At 36.9% G+C, this 21,928-nt stretch overlaps 1 protein-coding gene and 1 long non-coding RNA gene across 20 annotated transcripts in view; one reads left to right on the forward strand and one right to left on the reverse strand.

The window, feature by feature from the left end:
• LOC105492120 (SRY-box transcription factor 5) overlaps positions 1-21,928 on the forward strand; it is a 1,036,234-nt gene that overhangs the window by 496,956 nt on the left and 517,350 nt on the right. The window lies entirely within an intron of this gene.
• Positions 7,310-19,878, reverse strand: LOC112428540 (uncharacterized). The gene is made up of 3 exons (XR_003020526.2): positions 19,765-19,878; positions 19,402-19,475; positions 7,310-7,387 (listed from the first exon to the last, which is right to left on the reverse strand). It is a non-coding gene; the product is annotated as an uncharacterized lncRNA (long non-coding RNA).

A 21,928-nucleotide genomic window follows, 5' to 3' on the forward strand; every position in this document is an offset into this window, starting at 1 on the left:
TTCCAAATATAACATGATATAGGTGTTTCTTTCCTAAAATTCTTTTTTTCCCTAAAATGCTTTACATTGTTCTTTATTCCATATTAAAACCAAAGGTTTCAGATTTCTTTTGGCTCAGTGTTCCAAATTTTTGTGAACAATGTTATTAGTATTTCTAACTACGCTGTGTATATTGGCCTCGAATCTCTAATTCGTTTTCTACAACACATTGATGACTAAAATCCATAAATTTTACAGAAGCCTCGTTTAATCTGCTAATTTCCCTTTATCTATTACCCTTTAAGTTTTTTTGTTTTGTTTTGTTTGAGATGGAGTCTCGCTCTGTCGCCCAGGCTGGAGTGCCGTGGCACCATCTCGGCTCACTGCAACCTCCGTTCCCGGGTTCAAGCGATTCTCCTGCCTCAGCCTCCTGAGTAGCTGGGACTCCGCCATGCCTGGGTAATTTTTTGTATTTTAGTAGAGACCAGGTTTCACCGTGTTGTCCAGGCTGGTCTCGAATTCCTGAGCTCAGGCAATGCACCCGCCTCAGCCTCCTATAGTGCTGCAATTATAGGCATGAACCACTGCACTCAGCCTCTCTTGAGGTTTTTAAAGAATTGATCCATGTTGCCTATTTATTTTTACTCTTAGTTTCACCTTCTTGTTTTTCCACTGCCTACTCTCCTCTCTCTCGCTCTCTTCCTTTTTTGTTTACTGACTGCATAAGTATTGAGAGCTATCAAAGAAAAGGCAAGCTGGAGAGAAGGAAGGGAAGAGTGTGTATAATCCATAAAATTGTTGATCAATCTCAGAATAATAAGGAAGACCATGTATCGTCTACCATTTCCTAGGGAGTCATAAAGCATATATAGCTAATTAGAATAATCTCTGTTTGCTTTAAGAGTTTTACTATAATAATAATATCATCTTCCTATTATCTGCTATCATTCTAACTTCTAGGAATACTCTTTCTAGGACTGCTACCCACCGACAAAGGATATTTTAACTTAATATAATGTTGAAAGGCACTGGAGTTTGGGGCTGCAAGGGAATCTGTGTGGCAATTATGTTATTTTTCTGGGGCAAACCCTTGGTACTAATGCTGTTCATGGTTGTTTTGACTGTATTAACGTTTTGCTGAGCCCCGGGACTGCTTTTGGAAGGTTTAGAAGTATCCAGGGAGGCGCCTGCCACTTTGATTATTCATACCCAGCTCTTTATTTTTATTCGAGACATAAAATAAAAACACACCCTGGCTTCGGCTCAGCCTCAACTGGCATTCATTTTAAAAACAAACCCCAAACTGACCAAATGGCAGCAATACAAGCTTTGCTGTGAGTGAGTCATCTTTCATGTCAATCAGAGTTCATTTATGGAAGCATTAAATTCTGGTGTTGGCCAGGCCACCTTTAGACAAATTAAAATGGGTTGGGATTTGGTAGGGTTTGGAACAGAGGATTGAAAGGAAAACCAGAGTGATGTTGTGACTCAGAAAGTGACTCTTTTCCTTTTGAATCAGAATTGAGCCACTGGGAGTGTTAGTTCTCTCGAAAAGATGGCAACTTTGAGGGGAAAGGTGAAATAAAATCTCTGACCACCTGTGTTCATCTTGTTGGTTCAACTTTGTACCCGTTTGGACACTTACTTACCCTTCACCTTTTTCCCCATTGCTTGGTTATAGATAGGTGTTATATTTTCCTGCTTGGATTCCTTAAAACATTTTTAAGAATGATTGTGAACTTTTAACCCCTGCTACATTTTATACCAGATGTGGCTTTGTTTCAGTAAGTTGTTAATTAATTTCTGCAGAAATGTAGGACATTTTTTTTCTGCTCTCCTTCTGATAAACTTTGAAATAACTCTTTAGTTATTTACCTTCTGAAATTTGCTGTTTATCCCATTTATATTCAAACAATATCAATTTTTCACAGTTTTAAAATTCATTCTTTTATTGGTATTTCTATTTACTTCTAAAGATGATTTTTTTCAAGGACTCCTTATTTCAACAAACACTTATTGAGCACCTATTATGTGCAGCTATTTTATCTTTTTCACTACATCTTCATTGGAAGCTATCATAGAATATTTTCATTTCCATGGTTGATTGATTTTTCACTTCATATTATCTTAAAGTCCAGGATTTTATTACATCTTACAAATCCTTACATGAGTCACATTGTGATTTTTGGTGTTGATACTCATTAGTTCAACATCACAAACCAATTTTAAGACCTGTATGCATGCATCAGCCTTCTATATCAACAGATAAATAAGAGAAGAGTTTGTATCTTTTTGGCAAATTTATGTATAATTGGTTCATTCCAGAATTATAGCCATTTTAATCCCAAGTGCATTCGTTAGTTCTGTATTCATTCATTTAATGCTCAATTATTGAAATCCTACTTTTTTTTAGACTGTAAGTTTCTTAAGGCATTAAAATATTTTCCAAATGAAAGAATAAAAGAGGACAATGGATGAACAAGCATGGACCCTTCTGAAGAAACAAAGCTCCTTAGTGGTAAATTTGCTGAAGTTAACTATGTCCTCACCCTACTCAGAATTAATTCAGGATTCTGGTGGTTTTGTAATTATGAGTGTTGAGCTTTTTGTCATTTGCAAAGTGAAATGAGATAAGACAGGGATATACATTTCATGGAGATCAAGGGCCTGGGCACAAAGTGAATAAGTTCCTGGTTGACAATGGTCATTGTAAGAAATGAGCAACTAAAAGTATAGACTTTAGCATTGAACTCATTTAGTGATTATTTCCCTTCCTTCTTTCCTTCCTTCCTTCCTTCCTTCCTTCCTTCCTTCCTTCCTTCCTTCCTTCCTTCCTTCCTTCCTTCCTTCTTTCCTTCCTCCCTCCCTCCCTCCGCCCTCCCTCCCTCCCTCCCTCCCTCCCTCCCTCCCTCCCTCCCTTCCTTCTTTCCTTCCTTCCTTCCTTCCTTCTTTCCTTCCTCCCTCCCTCCCTCCCCCCTCCCTCCCTCCCTCCCTCCCTTCCTTCCTTCCTTCCTTCCTTCCTTCCTTCCTACCTACCTACCTACCTACCTTCCCTCCCTCCCTCCCTCCCTCCCTCCCTCTCTCTCTCCCTCCTTCCTTCCTTCCATTTTTTTAGATGGAGTCTGGCTCTGTCACCAGGCTGGAGTGTAGTGGCACGATCTCAGCTCACTGCAACCTCTGCCTCCCGGGTTCAAGCGATTCTCTTGCCTCAGCCTCCCGAGTAGCTGGGACTACAGGCATGTGCCACCACACCTGGCTAATTTTCGTATTTTTAGTAGAGACAGGGTTTCACCATGTTAGTCAGGATGTTCTTGATTTCTTGACCTCGTGATCCACCAGCCTTGGCCTCCCAAAGTGCTGGGATTAAAGGCGTTAGCCACCATACCCGGTCCTAGTGATTATTTCATTTGGAGGCATTTGTACCCCCAAACTTTACCCTGTTCCATCTTCTGGAATCTAGCTCCATGTGCCTCTAGAGAGGATTAGAGCCAAATGGCATCCCTGTGGAAACTGGACTTCTGTTCTTTGATTAGCAAAGCATGACTGCTGAATAACACCTGTGATTCTCTTGCCTTCATCTTATCATTGTTCGTGATGCCTGCAACCTTCCCTCATCTTTGAGGAGTAGGAGGGCACAGATGATTAGGTAAGAACTGGAGGCAAAGGGATGGGAGATAGTCAAGATCACACTCAGGAACTTAATGTCTCTGCCAGGCCATTGTTATTCTTCCAATATCTACTGACCCTTACACATCCTCACATCCGTAAACTGTGCCCTTTCACCCCCTTAATGTGGAGCACAGTGCCATTCTTCATTAGGAAGCCCTTCTATGCAACAGAATTTTGTTTAGGAATAAAAACATCTGGTGATTAAGGATATTACCTTCCAGTTTACATTTTCAACCTCGGTTTAAAAATTAGTATCTAAGGGGAATATATGTATATAAACTCTCTTTGGCCAATAGCCTGTATTTGTGCCCTGTGTCCCTGCTTCTGATAAAGATAATCTGAGCTGTAACCTCTGTCACACGAACCCATCCTTATGTATCAGCAGGAAGATTTTGAACTGACGCCTCTTCTGAGACATAGATATTCACTTGTAGATAGTCATTATTCTGTTCAAGAAATATTTTTTGAGCATCTATTGCATGCCAGGACCTTTCTATGGTCAGGATACAGCTGGGAACAAAACACAGTTCCAGCACCATATTGAACACAGTCTCATAAGGAGAACAGATAACAACCAAAATCACATTTTGAAAAAACAAACATAAATGGATTATGGATTCAATTTTATTTTTAAAATTATATTGTATTTTATTTCTGTACTACTTTAAAGCTTTTAAATTATTTCTGATTGTTTTGCATATTATACTTCATATATTTGAAAACAGTTTGTTAACTGTAAAAAGCTTGATATATGAGTTACATATATGTAACTTGATATATGAGCCCACACCCTTTCTGATGAAACTGATCAGGTGCCGTGGTTACCAGATGTTCAAAAGTCACTTTGGAACCTACTATACCAGTGTCGATAAGAGTCATCTTGGGTACTTGCCATATTGCATTACAATGTCCTTGGATGAGTTTTGAGAGCCTGCATTTTTTTTTTTTTTTTTTTTTTTTTTTTTTTTTTTGAGACGGAGTCTTGCTCTGTCACCCAGGCTGGAGTGCAGTGGCCAGATCTCAGCTCACTGCAAGCTCCACCTCCCGGGTTTACGCCATTCTCCTGCCTCAGCCTCCCGAGTAGCTGGGACTACAGGCGCCCGCCACCTCGCCCGGCTAGTTTTTTTGTATTTTTTAGTAGAGACGGGGTTTCACCGTGTTAGCCGGGATGGTCTCTCGATCTCCTGACCTCGTGATCCGCCCGTCTCGGCCTCCCAAAGTGCTGGGATTACAGGCTTGAGCCACCGCGCCCGGCCGAGAGCCTGCATTTTAAATGAATCTAGACAAACAGGGCACTAGCTAGGGAAGGGCCACTCTTTGAAGAGCACCAATGTTGGAGAGTTTCTCACAAGGGAGCTTAGAAGGGCCACTAAGATAATTGAATGCATATGTCTTGTTGGTGTCTCCAATTCAAAGACTAAGATTGGTGGTTCATTTGGTATTCTTTTAGGCCCTGTATTAAGCATAAGAACTACAAGATGGCAGTTCTGGATGCTGTACTTAAGGATCTTACAATTTACTGACACCATAGACCTTTCCCTACCATTTTATTCCCTGCTGTCATTCTGTACTGTGGCATATTCCATTTATAAAGTACTTGTGTGTACATTATTTGACTTATTACCTCATTGACCTAGGATATATGAATTTTTTATTAGACATACATGTCATTACAGATGAAAACAGAGGCCCAGAGATATTAATGATGAAGTAGGCTAAACGTACAGAGCAAGTATGTGGCAGAGCTAAGTCTTCTGATTCCAAGTCCAGAGTTTTTTCCCATTTCGTTATGTTCGTGTGCCTTATGTGTATTCGTTGAAAATTTAGAGTATTTCTTCACCTGTGACAGGTCTATTATAATATTCAGAGATTCCTCAATCTGTGTAAAGGTTGTAATGTGCCATGTTCCTAACCATTGAAATATGAAATCATTTACCATCCTTCAGTAAAGCCAGATGCCTTTATAGAGAGTGGCAAGCATCTCTTGTTATAGGATTACTTGCACATTCCAGAAACTTATGACAAGTTACAAATGAATTAATAGTAGGAAATAACATATAGACTTACTGGGAAGGAGCCAGTCTTTGGCCACCTCCACTCTAAATATTTTTTGCATTAGAGGCTCTGCTGAGTCTATGTAGTGCCATTACTGAAGTGTATTTATTCTTTGATTACTATGTCTGATTGTTGTCTGTCTGTTCATTCATTCATTCAATAAACGTTTGTTGAGCACTCATTATATATCAGAACAGGGAAGGTCACTGGTTATAAAATTATGATTAAGACATATTCCCAAGCCAAATATGAAGCAAACTATATGTAATGACCACAGAGATGTGAATAAGGGTCTATTCTATGATTTCTCAACTCTGACAGTTACCAGTGGAAATATTGGTGGGAGAAGTGAGTGGGTGAATTCTTCAGAAAGGGCTGAAATGTGTTATAGCTACGCATCTGGCAGTACTTAAGAATTATGAATGATTTCATGTTTCCATGGGCACATGGTATGTTATAACACATTATGCAATATGCTGGTTGATAAAGCGCTTGCTAATAGTATAAGATTGTGCCTTTCTTCCCTCATTCTTAAATCACTGTACCAACACAAATCCTCACAATATTGTTCCTAGGAGTTGTTATTAGGAGGTTTTTGTTATCAATAATGGCAGTGTTAACCACAGTCTATAGCTGAAGAACATGAGACACAAAATAACTTGCCCAGGGCTACTCCATAAAAGATTGGCAGCATCCCATCTCATAATTCCCTGTTCAGTTTCTAAGCCTGAGAACTTCTCTGAAGGAGTTGCTAGCCTGGATACTTTGTTCACTTATTTTCTTATAACTTAGCGTGATGCTACATATAAGCAGAATTTTCTGTGGGTGGCCCACTGGCAAGCTCTAACACTTCAAGGCCATGTCTTTAGAAAGCTGTCAGGAGGCCCCACCCTTCTGCCTAGCTCTTTTTCCTACAGAGGAAGCATAGTTGAAGAACTCCGGTCTATAATAATGGTCTGAGTCTTTGTTGGCTTGAATCTAAGACACTGTAATATATTCCTTCATCAGTCCCTGTCACACAGAAACATTTAGAGCTACTGAGATTTGACCAGTAGTCCAGTGAATTTCTTTTCGGGAAACAACTACATTGTCCTTATATCACATGGCATTCTCTTACACAAACCATAAACTATCAATGGTAAAGATCAACTTTGCTGAAACCAGAAAGAGAAGTTAGAAATAAAGGTAGAAATCATTTTAAGCTTCATTCTAGTCATGCTTATTAGCCCTGCAATGGAGCAGCCTGGCAAAAATAATAGGTTTTTGAAGTGAGAGAAGACTTTTCTTTGCTTAGGTGGGCCGGATTCTTGTGCCTCTCTTGTTATTATTATACAACAATTTGGCAACTATCTTATTGGGATGTCAGTCGGCCTCTTAAGCCTATGAGCCTACAATATGTGACTTCTATGCAAATATGATGATACCATTTGATGGCAATTAGTTGATGCAACTTTGTTAATGTTTTTTTTTTAATGTATCTTCCACATTTTTTCTCTCTCAAATGGCTATATGAAAAAAGAACAAAACTCTCATTCAGACACAATTATTTGAAACCATTTTCCACAAAGCAAGAGAATACTTCGTATAGTAATGACTAGCAAGCAGTGTTTTAATGTTCCCGTGATTGATGCAGTGGCTCACAACAGTTCCTCTGGAACCTTTCTTGCTTCTCGCATTATAGGGTCTGTTGAAAGGAGGAAACAGAAGAGAGAAAGGTTTTTTTCTGTTGGTTGGTTGGTTTGTTTTTTTCCTGTCATATTGAAGCAATAGGTATATGGCCATCATGTAAACCTTAAGTGATTCAGTTACGACTAGGGACCTAATTACTGACTTTAGGCTTTTGGGTAACATGGAAGAAAGTTCTCAGAACCAAATTGCTTAGCTTTTTTGCAATGCCCTATGTTTAGAGCTTTGTGCAAACGTTATCATTGCAACTTCAGCAGTAGGTAAGTAAAGTGGGGCCTTGGTTTTCATTAAATGTTATTTCTGCCTGGATAATCATTTGGATTATGGATATGACCTCCATATCCATAATCATTGGATATGATCGAACATTGTGACTACAAAGTGGATACATGGCAATAATGAATGGTTTGATATTCTGGCTCTTTTGAAGGCCCAGAGAAGCTAATTGGGAATGCTAAGATTAGCTGGGAAGAAAGAGAGGCTGACTTCTGGTGTCCCTTAACACTTAATACTTAGGGGGTACCTATGGATCCTTTAAATTTGTACCCTTGTTCTCTGCTTGTGCCTTGTATGGGGAAACTGTCACATGGTAATTTCTTCTCTTGGTCCTTTTTAATCCAAAGATCCCCAATGTTGGTGTGGGAACTTGACAATAGCAATTACCAAAAAAAAAAAAAAAAAAAAAAAAAAAAAAAAGAAGGAGGAGGATGAAAGCAGCCAACATTCAGTGGGTCCTTACTAATTGCAGGTATTACTTTGACTTCTTCACATGCATTGTTTCTGTGAGGTGATACTGGGCTCTTTTGGTTATAAGTGGCAGAAACACAATCCAAATATGTTTGATCATAAAAAGGAAGGGGATATTGTCGTTTCAAATAAATGGCAATTTCAGGAGCTTCCTAGCTTCAAGCTTGACCAGATCACAGGGCTCAGTTACTGTCATTATCTCTTGTCTTTCTTTGCTTTTCTCTGTGTTAGCTTCATTTTTAAGCAAACTTTGTCCGTATAGTCTCTGCCCAAGCAGCTCCTATCCATTTCCTAAAGTTAAAAAGCTAGAATTTCTTTATTTATAGCTTTATCGAAGTCCCACATAGGGAACCCATTAGTTTGGCTTGTGTGGGTCCATACCTGAACTCATCCTCGTGGCTGAGAAGATAATGTGCTTTTTGGCTAGGGTGTGGTCCTATGCCTAGCTCTTGTTTGAGAATGGGGGACTAGTTGTTTCCCATCAGAAAAGATGGGTCTTTTACCAGGAGACATGTCAGTCAGTACAAAACAACTGATCTCCATGATAACAGAGTAGTAGTATTTTTCCTACTTTAAAAGTGTAAGAACTTTGCCTAAGCTCACATAACAAATATCTGGACTATATATAAGAATGTGAACTGTTACCCCATTCTGTCTGATTCCAAAGCCCATGCACCTGCAGGAGAGGTGTCACGGTTGAGAGTATAAGACTGCAGTAAAACGTATAGGTACAGTTCCTGGCTCCACCACTTCCTAGCTCTGTGGCCCTGGGGAAGTATGTAATCTTTTCTTTTCTTTTTTTTTTTTTTTTTTTTGAGACAGAGTCTCGCTCTGTCGCCCAGGCTGGAGTGCAGTGGCCGGATCTCAGCTCACTGCAAGCTCTGCCTCCGGGGTTTACGCCATTCTCCTGCCTCAGCCTCCGGAGTAGCTGGGACCACAGGCGCCCACCACCTCGCCCAGCTAGTTTTTTGTATTTTTTAGTAGAGACGGGGTTTCACCGTGTTAGCCAGGCTGGTCTCGATCTCCTGACCTCGTGATCCGCCCGTCTCGGCCTCCCAAAGTGCTGGGATTACAGGCTTGAGCCACTGCGCCCGGCCATATGTAATCTTTTCAAGCCTCAGTTTCGTTATCCATAAAATGGGATAATAATTGTATCTACTTCATAGTGCTATTGTGAAGGTTACATGACATGAATATATAGACTGCTGTGTATAGTTTCTGGCATATAACAGATGCTCAATAACTGCTGTCATTTATTATAATTATTTCAACTGACTATAAAAGTATGACACAAGTCACCCACTGTTGAGATTTCACTTTAGTTGCTGATTTACTCTAGGCCCAAAACTGGACTTATGTATCTATGCATCACCTGATTAAAATCCCTGATGTCTTTCACAGTTCAGCATGGACAATTCCATTCATGTAATTTATTATTGTTTACATTTTAATATCATTTTTATTGTCTGATACTACTGTTTAACTCCTTGTACTAATGAAGCTATACTTTTGTGAAGAAAGGTAACCATGTCTTTCTCTCACGGTATCCTTCACAGTACTTGGAATCTTGCATTAACGATGTATTCTGTAAATATCTTCAAGTTTCATTTGTTTTTTATACTTTCGATTGTGGGTTTCATTTTAAATGACCATCCACGGGGAATTGACAGAGGAAATGTGATTCCCTTCCCTGGAGACTTGTAGACTCTCAAACTTGGAGTGAAATCCAGGTTTGAGGTTGGGGCAGGGGATCAGATATGGGCTTCCTATGGGAGGGGGCAACGTGCCACTCCCCACCACACATTCTGCTGAGAAGAGTCCTTCCTGGGCTTGTTGCAGGGAGTCACTTACTGTTCCTTCCTCATCTACCTCATTTTCAGATAAAGTTGAGGCAGCATGGTGAGAATAGAATTTTCTTTAGCAAATTCATTAAAAAAACCAAACCTTGGACTAGGCAAGTAGAGTTTTCCAAATTGTTTCAATGGCTTGAAATACTCAAGTGCCAAGTGTGGGGTTTATTTATCTCAAATGAAGAAATTGGCTATTTAGCAAGTACCTCTCTTCTAAGCACGAATCTAGCCTACAGATAGTTTAAAGATTTTGGTGCGATGAGAGTGTTGTGAATATGGATTTTCTATCAAAAACACAGGAGTGCCGTTTTCAGAGTAAGGTGAAATTTAATGCCAGAATTTCAATATTTAAATCTCTTAGAGATCAGACTCTAATGATAAACATAAAATGTAATATGCATATAGTATATGTGTATATATGTATAAAGCACTGTATATAATTATGTAGAGAGTATTTCTCTAGCAAGTGATAATTTTAAACTCCTTAAATGTTATAATAAAATGAAACAGCATAGTTAGATTAATGCAGTGTTTCTTTAGTCTTGGCTATAGACTATTCACCATTCCAGGAAGCACGTATTTGAGATATCTCTTCAGAGGAGTCATGGAAAGGCCCCTTGATGTTGATTTTCACCTTATTTGGTCCTGCCACCAGAAGAAGCGACTGGAATGGAAACTTATATGTAACTACATATGTACAATGGAACCTTGTGCATGAACTATATTTATTTATTTATGTACTTATTTACTAATGGGCTTATTACAGCAACCTGATGAAGGTTCAGGATCATTTACTCTTTTTACCTAGAGTAAAAAGACTCCTTCTAAACTGTAACTTTTAGACTGGTATCCTAAAGGCTAAAAAGCCTGTATCTTTTAACCAACCTGAGACAATAACTATTTCCTCTATACTTACAGAAATTTTTTCTTTGAAAAAGTAATAACACTCGATAAACAAGAAAGTGCTGCTAGCATTTTGAAGTTCTCAGCTAATTTACCAGCAAAGAAAATTTACTGTGTCCTGTTGTATTTAGTATAAAAATAAGTGGGGCATCCTAGAGACAGAAGTGATTTTTCTAGTTGGTTACCTACGAGGGGATGTATTGATTTCTATTGGTAGTACTGGTCTCTGCCTACAGATGTACATTGTGTCCAGGGTTTCAGAAAACAGAGCTTTTAATTCATTGTAAGCAGTAGCATTGTGTGAAAGGGGATTTTTTTTAAACTACAACTACAAAAAATATTGTGCACATGGGTTTAAAATGAATTGACCTTTTGTTTCAATGAGGGCGGTGTGTTACTTGTTATGGAGTGACTCCATTTGCCCATGCAAATAAGCGCAAAGCCAGGATATTATCAGGCAATGGCAAAATTAAGAGGTAGGTCAGATTTAATGGAAACATCTGTCATTAACCCTTTTACAGAAACTGCCTCAGGGAATCCTTGCAGATAAAAGCTATGCTGAGCTATCTTACCTTGCTTTGCAGAGCTGCAGAGGGATGGCAGTCATACAGATTCTGCTTGAAGGATTTACTTCATGGCACATTTTGGAATGTAGAAGAAAATACAAGGATTATTTTGTGTATTTTTCTCTTTGCAAAAAATTTAAGGATGGTGGAGAAATTAAGGGTGCTGTTAATTTCTAGATTTTACACCAGCAGACTTATTTCTGCTATTGGCTACATTATGTCATTCTAGTGAGTATCATCTTACAGTTCCTCAAATCACAAATGAACTATTGACATGCTTTTTTCAAAAAGGTGGAAAACATGAAATTAGGAAAAAAAGTTTGTATTTATAGTTACACATGGTAACATATTATTGCCTGTGTTGTGCAGTGATAATTTTTTTGAAGTTAATTTTGTTAACAGCATTATTGAAGAGAATTAAGAAAGTTTAACAGTCATTTGGATGCCACTTATTTTTGTTTATATTATCAGTTACTACTAATTTTTTATATTATCAGTTACTATAATAAAGACATACCTGAGTCAATTTGCATTTGTGATTCAATTTAAAACAAAATGATTACATCATGTAGGAATCTTAAAAAGACTAAATCATGCACCTTTCATTTAAAATAGTTTAAAAATTTATATAATACAAAAGTGTTGATAATATTAATTTGCTAGCATGTAAAGAGGGGGAGATATGCCTGAGTGTCTTCATATAAAAAATATAAATCCAAAACAATGTTTGCTGTGCTTTAGTTATGTTTGTTCACAATGTAATTACCCTTAAAATTATTTTGCTCCTTCTTTTTTCTTATTAGTTTTAGTTTACATTTGCTTTGAGTATAGTATTTTATCGATTCCTTCTTTATATTAGTCTTTGTGTCTTCTCTCCCTTCATTTTCTTTGTCTTCACACCATCCTCATGTCAATGAAGCTAGGCTTTTTCCTTCTTTTATCTTTTTGAAACGAGGATACACAGATTAAAATGCGCCTCTTTTTTGAGTACATCTCCCTCTGAAGAAGGCCTTAAGTTATCTAGCTATAGAAGATTTGTAACATGAACAGAGAGGCCATTTACTTTCTTCCTTTTATTTTTTGTTGAATTTTTGATATAGTATCTGACCCCCTTCTGTAAAGTAGAAGAGGCCCATAGAAGTTTGTGCAAGCAACAGAGTGATGAGTCATTTTAATACGCACCTCACCTCCCCAAAGCCATGGGATTGAATTGAGTTGAAGTTTCTGAATATTACTTTGGAAAGATTAAGGGGAGTCATGATGGAGAAATAGAGCAACCATGGATATCCATCTGTCTTTTAAAAATCCAATACTAATTTTGTAATTTTAAGCATTAATATGTTTCAAAACTATAGTCTGACTTTTTAAAAACTTCAAGTAACCTCAGATTTCAACTACAGGATTAAATGGAGTTGAAATTATTTCGTGATGGGTTTATATCCATCAGGAGTTAGCATTTCATGTTGAAACATCATTCATCTCTTTGGCTTCCTGTGTGTTGTGGAATGTGGATCCACATGGTGGGTCTCTCAGTCTTGGACTTATCCAAGGTGGGGAACAAGTCATTGATCATTTAAAAGCACTTATTTTCAACAGTATGCACAATTAGGCACCTAACTGGTGTGTATTTTTTTTAATGACAAATGGTTTTGGTGACGGCTCATACACTAGTACTTGAATTCAGTGTTTAACTGTCCTAGGTAAAGGAAGTCATGGCATAACAATGTTTTAAAAAGGTGTGGCACATGTGACCCTAGACATGGTTAAAGATTGAGAGTGTTCAATGCTATCCCCTTTTCCCAAATCATGGTGCTGTGGGTTCTGTTTCCTAGAAGCCAGTGTGACCTGTTTGTTAATTGATAAGTAATGCAGGCTTTGTGGAGGGTCAGCCGCCTTTGAACACTAACAGGAACATGGCATTTACTAAGATGGTTTTACTTTTCACTCTGTTAAATAAACCATGGTAACTCCTAGGTGTCATTGTACTTTTTTTTCTTTTCATTGTTTAAAATGTCATTGTACTTTTTTTCTTTTCGTTGTTTAAAATGTCATTGTACTTTTTTTTCTTTTCATTGTTTAAAATATTATTTGCAACTAATTGTTAGACAAGATGATGGGAAATAATGATTGGCTGAATCACCCATTTATTTAGAAAGAATCTTACGTCTTTTCATTTTTATCAGTCTTTGATGATTCTAAGAACCCTTCTGGTGTTTAAATGTACAGACCAAGACCTATTGGTCAACCAACATGTTGTTCCTGGTTCACAGGGGGAAAACACAATGCAGAAAAGAGGGTCTGTACCACTCAGGGTGGCAGAGATTGATGTTTGAAACTCGCTGTGACAAAGAGGGAGCTGTGAACTTTCCTTTCTGATTTTTAATTTGAGGTATGACATTGACTTCCTTTTTGCCATGCCCTGTAGACTGTTGATCTGTAGCTTATTACTACAGACTTCCATCAGTTATAAGGACTGTGAGGGACCCCTGCCATATTGTATCCCTCTTTGATAATCAGGGCATGAGTCATTGGCATGAATCATTAGGTCCTTCTTTCTTGAAGGAGTTTTTGGAAGTAGAAGCAGCAGCATTCCTGACTGATGGACCTGCTTGACCTAAGACTAAATGATCCTTGGGATGAAACATTCTCCCGCTGTTGGCTTTTTTCCCCAAAACTGAAAGAGTGCATTTTTTTGTTAAGATGTCCAGAACCATCTATTGAAAATAAAAGCTATCTTTTTATCCTCATTTTTTTTTGAAAATTTTAGTTTATTAAGTTGCTTTTTTGAATAGACTCACAAGGTTCAGAATTTCAAAAGTATAAAAAATGTGTATAGGAAAAAATCTCTCCCCCATTCCCATTCTTCATTTGCTCAATTTCCACTCTCCTCACTCCCCACAAATAACAGTTGTAACTGGCGACTTATGTGTTATTCTAGATTTACATTATTTGCTGATACTTTTAAACAAGGTTATACCTCTTCTCCCCCAATTTATACATGTCCATGTTCACTTGACTTTCATAGAATGTCTTCCGATGAAGTGACATTTAATAACGTGCATGTTGAATCTGGGTACTTTTTGCTTGGCTTTGCATTTATCTTTCCACTTATGTTTTGAAGAGAAATTTCATATTTTCTTTGCTCTAATTCTGGTTGCCAGGATGGCTGAGTGCCATTCCTGGAAGGGGTGTGTGTTAGAGTTGGCACAGACAGAGCAATTGGCACAGGAAAAGGAAACCATGCCTGTGTCAAGGAGATTTATCTATTCATTATTTTAAAAATGATTGTTGTTACCATCATTGACCATTTGTTGTGTGTGTGACCCATGTCCTGGGTAGCATTCTAAACAAAGAAGAAAGCCATGCCCATGTGTAGTGCCCAAGGAACTCCCAAGTGGGTGTGTTGAGGCTCTATCTGTGGTAAGATTATGATTTTTAGTAGCTAGATCTTTAGTGATAGGTAGAAAATAGTCCAGTACAATTGTTTTCAAACTGTTCTCTAAGGAAGATGCAGGTTCTTTGGCAGTAACCCTGGGGCCAGTTAGTGAAGGGGAGGGAGGAGAAGGGACATAACTCTCTTACTTTAATCTCTCTTGTATATTGTGTCCTTGTTAAGATTTCTATGGAAGAAATATTTTGACAGCTTTTAAAGAAGTTTGATATCCGCTGCTCTAGAAGAATAAATTCCTTAGCTGGAGTCAAGAAGTCTGTGTTCTTTAATGTCTTGTTTTCAAATACAGTAAAGAGTTGCATCTTCCCATTTTTCTTCATGCACAATGACAGTGATTTTGTAGTGCCATGGAAAGAACACACAGGCTTCAGAGCCACAGAGCTTGGGGGAGAATCTCTGTTGCATTACTTCACTGTTGTAAGGCTTTGGGCAAGTCACGTGTCCTCCCTGCATATCAGTTTCCTTATTCTTACAAAGGCAGTAATCATACCTGTTATGTTAGGTTGCTATGTGGATTGGAGATAAGATACATAAAGTACCTAGTACAATGTTTGCCATCTAATAACACTCAATGAAAGCTATTAAATATGAAATATAGAATTTATTGAAATTAAGGAAACTCAATGTCAAGTCAATAAAGAGAAAGGCATGAGGTGCAACAATTCGAAGAGAATAAGTTGCAGCCCACTTTGCAAACAATGAAATGATTTTGGAAAAATTGACTATAAATGTATGTTATTTAATTGACTTACTCTTTTCATGCAGTGGATAAAATCACTATAGGGATTTGGTAGGACTTTTTTTTTTTTTAGTAAAGTTAAAGATCTCTTCTTTATAGAGTGAACAGTGCCCATTTTATGTTGTCTAGGTTTGAGTTTTTGAATTTTACATTTTCTTTAAGAGAGATACATGTATGATATAAGAGAGAGTACGGGGCCAGGCGCAGTGGCTCACGCCTATAATCCCAGCACTTTGGGAGCCTGAGGCAGGCAGATCATCTGAGGTCAGGAGTTCTAATCCAGGCTGGCCAACATGGTGAAACCCCGTCTCTACTAACAATATAAATAAATTGGCCATATATGGTGGTGGGCCCCTGTAATCCCAGCTACTCGGGAGAATGAGGCAGGAGAATCCAACCTGGGCAACAGAGCGAAACTCCATCTCAAAAAAAAAAAAAAAAAAAAAAGGGTTCATTGGCTTCATAAGTTACTGGAAAGGTATAACATTAAGGGATACCATATGTCAAAGTGAAGAAAAGAAGAAGCAAAAGGTGGAAAAAGTTTTCATTTGCAAAAAAATGGGGAAAAGTCATCCCTAAGTTTTACAAAGGCAGACAAGGAGGACACAGCAGCAGAAAATGATCTAGCAATAGTTGTAAGATGGGACAATGGGGAAAGATGATCTAAGTTGACTGAAGAGATTTTATTGCGAGATTGATGGTTGAACTTGTAATAAGGAATTTGAAAACAACTATGTAATTCTCTTTCTCATATTTTTGTTTGAATGTATTATTGGTTACAAATTAGTGAAAGAATGGGATTTCAGGGTTAAAATCATTAAAACATCAGCACTTCCTTAAAATTGTTACTTGAAGCCAGTTAGCCAATTTCATTTATGTAGCATCTGGCTGAAGTTTATGTATTAAAAGATGACCATAAAAAAACATTTCACGTGTTACTGGAATTCAATAAACGAGTGCTGAATTCTATTACATTAAATCCGGGTACATTACATCCAGATACATTATAGCCAGATAAATCCTAATAATTCAGACAACACTAACTGCTTTCAAATTAATTAGGTTGTGAAAGGGTTAAAAATCAAGCAATGCAAAATTAGAAAACTCGTATTTTGAGTTTAAATTGGTAATTTAATTATCAATGTCAATAACATATTTAGGAAAACTGAGTAACAGCAATAGCATGAAAGACATTCATTAAGCTTAATATTAAAAACTATTATTAAAATTAACAAGACAGTATTAAATGTTTTGAAGGTAATATAGGTAGAGCTCATTCGTGTTGCAATATTTCTTAAAAAATTTATTTCACTTATACTGTGACCTGAGAAGTTAGAAGTCAGGTGAAAATTTTGTATTTAATGCAGTATTTCATTTACTTTGTTTTATTAATAGTGTCTTGATTCTCTTATTCCTGTTTAAGTTTGATTCCTATTCTCTGGGTAGGGCATGAAAAAAGGGGTCAAATAGTAGATTTCTGGGCTCTCCTGTGTTTAAGGAGAGGGTAAATGAAGAAGAGCCAGTAAAGGGATTGAAAATGGACAAGCAAAGATGTGGAAGGAACGTCAAGTAAGGCACTATTGAAGGTAGCCTAGGGAGGAGAGCTAAGAGGATTGTATGTGACAGTTTTAAATGCTAAGGAGAGGTTAAATAGGATGAGGCCAGAGAACAGGCCACTGGACTTGGAAATTAAATGGATATTGATAATCTTTGAGAAAAGAGCTTCTGTAAAAAGGTAGGAGCTGAAACAATTTGCAATGAGTTGAACAGTGTATAAGAGATTACTAAGAAGAGACAGTAAACAGGGCCTAGTTTGCAAGTAATGTGGTTGTTGGTAAAAAGGTGAATGAAGGTAGAAATATGGGAAGTTGGATTAACAAAAGAGAATTTGACTTTTACTACTAACTACGTGTTTTGACTGGTATTATGACAAATAATCTCCTTTAGAAGGCGGTTTTCTTCTCTTCCTAACTTATATAAACAAATCTGGAACACTTGGCACTTTTTTCAAAGACTTTTAACAATTTTCTTGTGGATTTTTTCTGTTAGTCTATAATCTTAAATGTAAAAAATTACTTAAATAGATATCTTTGTATTGAACTAGCTCTTCGTTCTTGGAATGAATTCCATATGATTACGGTGTATTCTTTAATTTTTACTCCTGAGGTCTATTTACTAATATTTGTCTTGCCAGGATTTTCTTTCCTTATTTTTAAGTGCATTTGATATATAATGTGTACCTGTATGGGTGTGTGCTTGTGTTTATGTGTGTGTAGTAGAGTATCTCGATTACTTCTTGGTAACAGAATTATGTTAGTCTTATTAAAAAACTGAATCTTCCCATCATTGTAAAATTTTGGAACTCTTTAAAGAAGAAAAGAACCATTCTTTTCTAGTCAGTTTTATTAGTATCTAATGTAAAACTAACAGGGTCAAAGAAAAAATCCACCTGCGCCTTGAATTTGGGCGGGAGTGAATCTTTAATAATCTTCTCAATGTCTTCTATGCTCATTGGCCTATTCAGGCTTTCCATCTCTCTGTCAAGTTTGGTAACTTATCCTAAAGAACATTAGAGTTAGGGTGGAGAAAATGAGTATATTTTCGGCTAAGGAGAAGACCTAGTGGATGAGATGGAATGTATGACAAAAAAGAGAGAGGATCATGTAATTAAGGAGAAAAATTATTCTGGTAGAAAGAGTGATGAAATTAAGAATTTGACTATAAGGGTCAGAAAGAAGCAGAGATACCTATCCCTCAGCTTAAGGGAAGGAGGTAACGCTGGGCAATCACAGAGCTAAATTTAGAGGTGGAGGAAAATTGGCAATTAAAGGGAAAGGGAAAGGAAGCAAACATTTATTCATTTATTGTCCTCCAGACATCATGCAATGTGTTATGTAGAAATAATCACATTTAATCCTTATAATAACTCCATGAAGCAGGTTTTATTTCCTGCATTCTATAGATAAGGACACAGATAAGTTTGGTGATTTGCACAAAGTATCACTTCTGGAAACTAAAACTTTATTAATATTTAATCAATATAACTACAGAGCTTAAAGATAAAATATTTTTGTTCCCTACAGTTGGGCAGGATATATCTATTATTAAGCATATATACTTATATACTTGAATATGTGCATAGGAGTATAAAACTGTATGTAGACCTTATATGTATCTAAATTCAGTAACGAATATTTGAGATTAGATGTATATTTGAATATTCACATGAGTAAATTTTACATCTAGGGATTTAACCTAGAAGGAGACCTCTCCAAATAATAATAATAATAATAATAATAATGGCTTCATTTATTGAACAACTATACTTGCTAGACAGTTTGCATTTCTTATATTTCTTACCTCATAACAATCATAAAAGATAGAACTGTTATCACCATATAGATGAGCTTACTGAAGCTCAGTGAATTTCTGGTATATTGCTGAGCAGGCATGCATATATAACTTTAAAGAACTGTACCTCTCTGTATACTAGACATTACCTCTTTTGTGATAGTCACCTATTTTCTGTCAAAATTGTTTAAAAGGATGCCCTTTTCATGGAAAAGACTCTTAATTATTACTACTTCTCAGATTCAATTCTGTGGATCTTTTATTGTTACAGAGGTTTTGTTATGACTCTAAGTATTCTTTGTCTATCACAGTTTTTTTAAGTAATCAAAGTAAAATATACACAGATCTTCACATTTATTTCACTGAAATGGCTTGCCCAGTTACCGTGAACAGGTATACACTCACCCATGTTTGCTGACGAAGCTTATGATCCTCTGAGTAATGTACGTCTAGTCAACAGGATTGAAGAAATTATACACCTGTTTATGCGTACAAAAAAATGAAAAATGTAGCATTTTAAAAAAATCTTGTAACCATATGACTGGTGATTTTTCTACCTTGAGAGAAAATAATTTAATCTGGACCTTAGAAAATCCACATTTTAAGAAACCTTAAAGACATTTGTAATGATCATACACAGTCACTTACTTATCCACTCCCCTTTTCTTTTCCCTTTTACTTTTTTTTTTTTTTTTTTTTTTTTGCCTCTGCGCCCACAGCATGTGAAAGCATTGAAAGAAAATAAGAATCTTAAACTCATAAACATACCTGCTTACCATCTGGCAGGCGTCCCAGCAGTCTGGTGATCTCCTTAGTTATCCAGCAGATAGTAGAAAAACAAGAGTCCTGTGAAGATTTCACATGTTGCCATATCCCTGCCAGATGGTGATTTGTAAAACATGGACAAATTGCACTGGCTCCACTTCCCTCCGACAATCACAACAGAAACACTGCAGCAATGGTGTTTAATTTGAAAGCAACTTCAGCTGAGTAACTTTTAAGGTATAAGCATCTAAAGATTATTGGGATAAATGTGTCATTATCTCCAGAGAGCTGGCCCTTCATAAATCTGCTGTTCTGGTAGTTCTGGGATTCTCCCCCTACCTCCAAAAAAAAAAAAAAAAGAAGAAAAAAAAAAAACAAAACTATGGAGGATTGGGAAATGTCAACATTATGAGATATCTGATTATTACTTACTGATTCTTTGCCACAACATGATGTTTTTCTGTCATCTAATGATGAGCTGCAGGACTAAAAATCATACTGACAAATTTGCCATGTTCGTTGGAACATGAAGAACTGAATGTGGGTAGAAGCAGGCAATTCTCTTAGATGTTTTAAAATAATACTTTCTCACTGCTTCAGTTGTTCTTTGTGGCTGTCTATACAACTCTCAAATCACTGGTCAGTTTAGCTAGGAAATGTCAAACAAGTGGTTTAGCATGGGTAAATAAACTGCCAGCTTGTAGTTTTAACTTTTTCATCAAGCCTTGGTCTCAAGGCGTATTTGGCCAAGGAGTGATATCTTTTCAACCCTTTCAGTTATTAGAAGTCTACCTTGACCTAATACACTAAAGCTTTACTGATACTGAGGGAACATGATAGAAGAAAACCAACTTTCTTTCCCTGCTGCTATAGCTAGATTTGTTCAGTAGTTTCTCATCTCCACGGGGAATGTCCTACCTATTTGTTCCTCAGGACATGTATGCTAAGATTTTATGTAACTGCATTTTTTTTTTTTTTTTTTTGGAAAGAGCCTTATTAGGACATCGTTTACAGTGAGATGTGGTTGTATAAAATATAAACTGAAGAATTCAGTGGGTTATTTTAGTATTATTCATAGAGTTGTGCTAACATCACCACAATCAAAGCTAAAACATTTTCATCACCACAGAAAGAAATCCCATGCTTATTAACAGTCACTCCTTATTTTTCCTAGAAACCCTAACAGCCATAGGCAATCACTAATCTACTTTCTGTCTTTATAAACTTGTCTATTTGGGACAATTTCAAATAAGTGGAATCATATTATATGTGATATTTTGTGACTGATTTCTTTCACTTAGCGTAATGTTTTCAAGCTTCATTCATCGTATAGTATATGTTAATAGTTCAGGTCTTTTTGTTGCCAAATAATATTCCATTGAATGGATATACCACATTTTATTTATCCACTTATCAGTTGATGGATATCTGGGTTGCTTCCACCTTTTGGAACCAGTGGGTATGAATTCACATTATAAATAGTGTGGTTATGAACATTTTAGGTACAAGTTTTTGTGTTGACATATATTTACATTTTTCTTGGGAATATGCCTAGGAATGGAATTACTGGATCGTTTAGTAGCTCTATGGTTAATCTTTTGAAGAACACAAGAACTGCTCCTGTTTATAACTCTTTATTTTGTACGGGTAAGGAACACAGTTGGACTTCAAACATGCAGAATTCTGAAAATCATCATTTTAATTCCTACTCCAGAAGAGTAAATAGGCATGAGTTTTATAATTAAATACATCTAAATTTGAATCCCAACTTCACCACTTAGGAGCTTTATGATCTTGGGCATGTTACTTAATATCTCTGAAATTTCATTCTGCCATCTATAAAATGAGGGTGATAACACTGATTTTGCCTGGAGTTTGTGTGCATGGAATGTGATGATGTATCAGAAAGCTGTTTATGCAGTGCTGATCATATAGTAACTTTCTAATGAATGTTATTTTCCTTTGTTTCTTAACTTTTTGCTCCTGAGTACTTCAGGTATAGGGACTGACAAGGAGAAGATTCTTGGGATGATTTAGGGATTCACGTGAGAACCTCCTTGGCTGATTTAGACGCTCCTAACTGAAGAAAAGGATCACTTGTTAATGTTTAGTCTTCAAGACTTTATTTAGAATTTAACAACCAGAAAACATTTAAAACAATGTCTAC

The sequence above is a fragment of the Macaca nemestrina genome, chromosome 10 (assembly GCF_043159975.1).
Source record: "Macaca nemestrina isolate mMacNem1 chromosome 10, mMacNem.hap1, whole genome shotgun sequence".
NCBI lineage: Eukaryota > Metazoa > Chordata > Mammalia > Primates > Cercopithecidae > Macaca > Macaca nemestrina.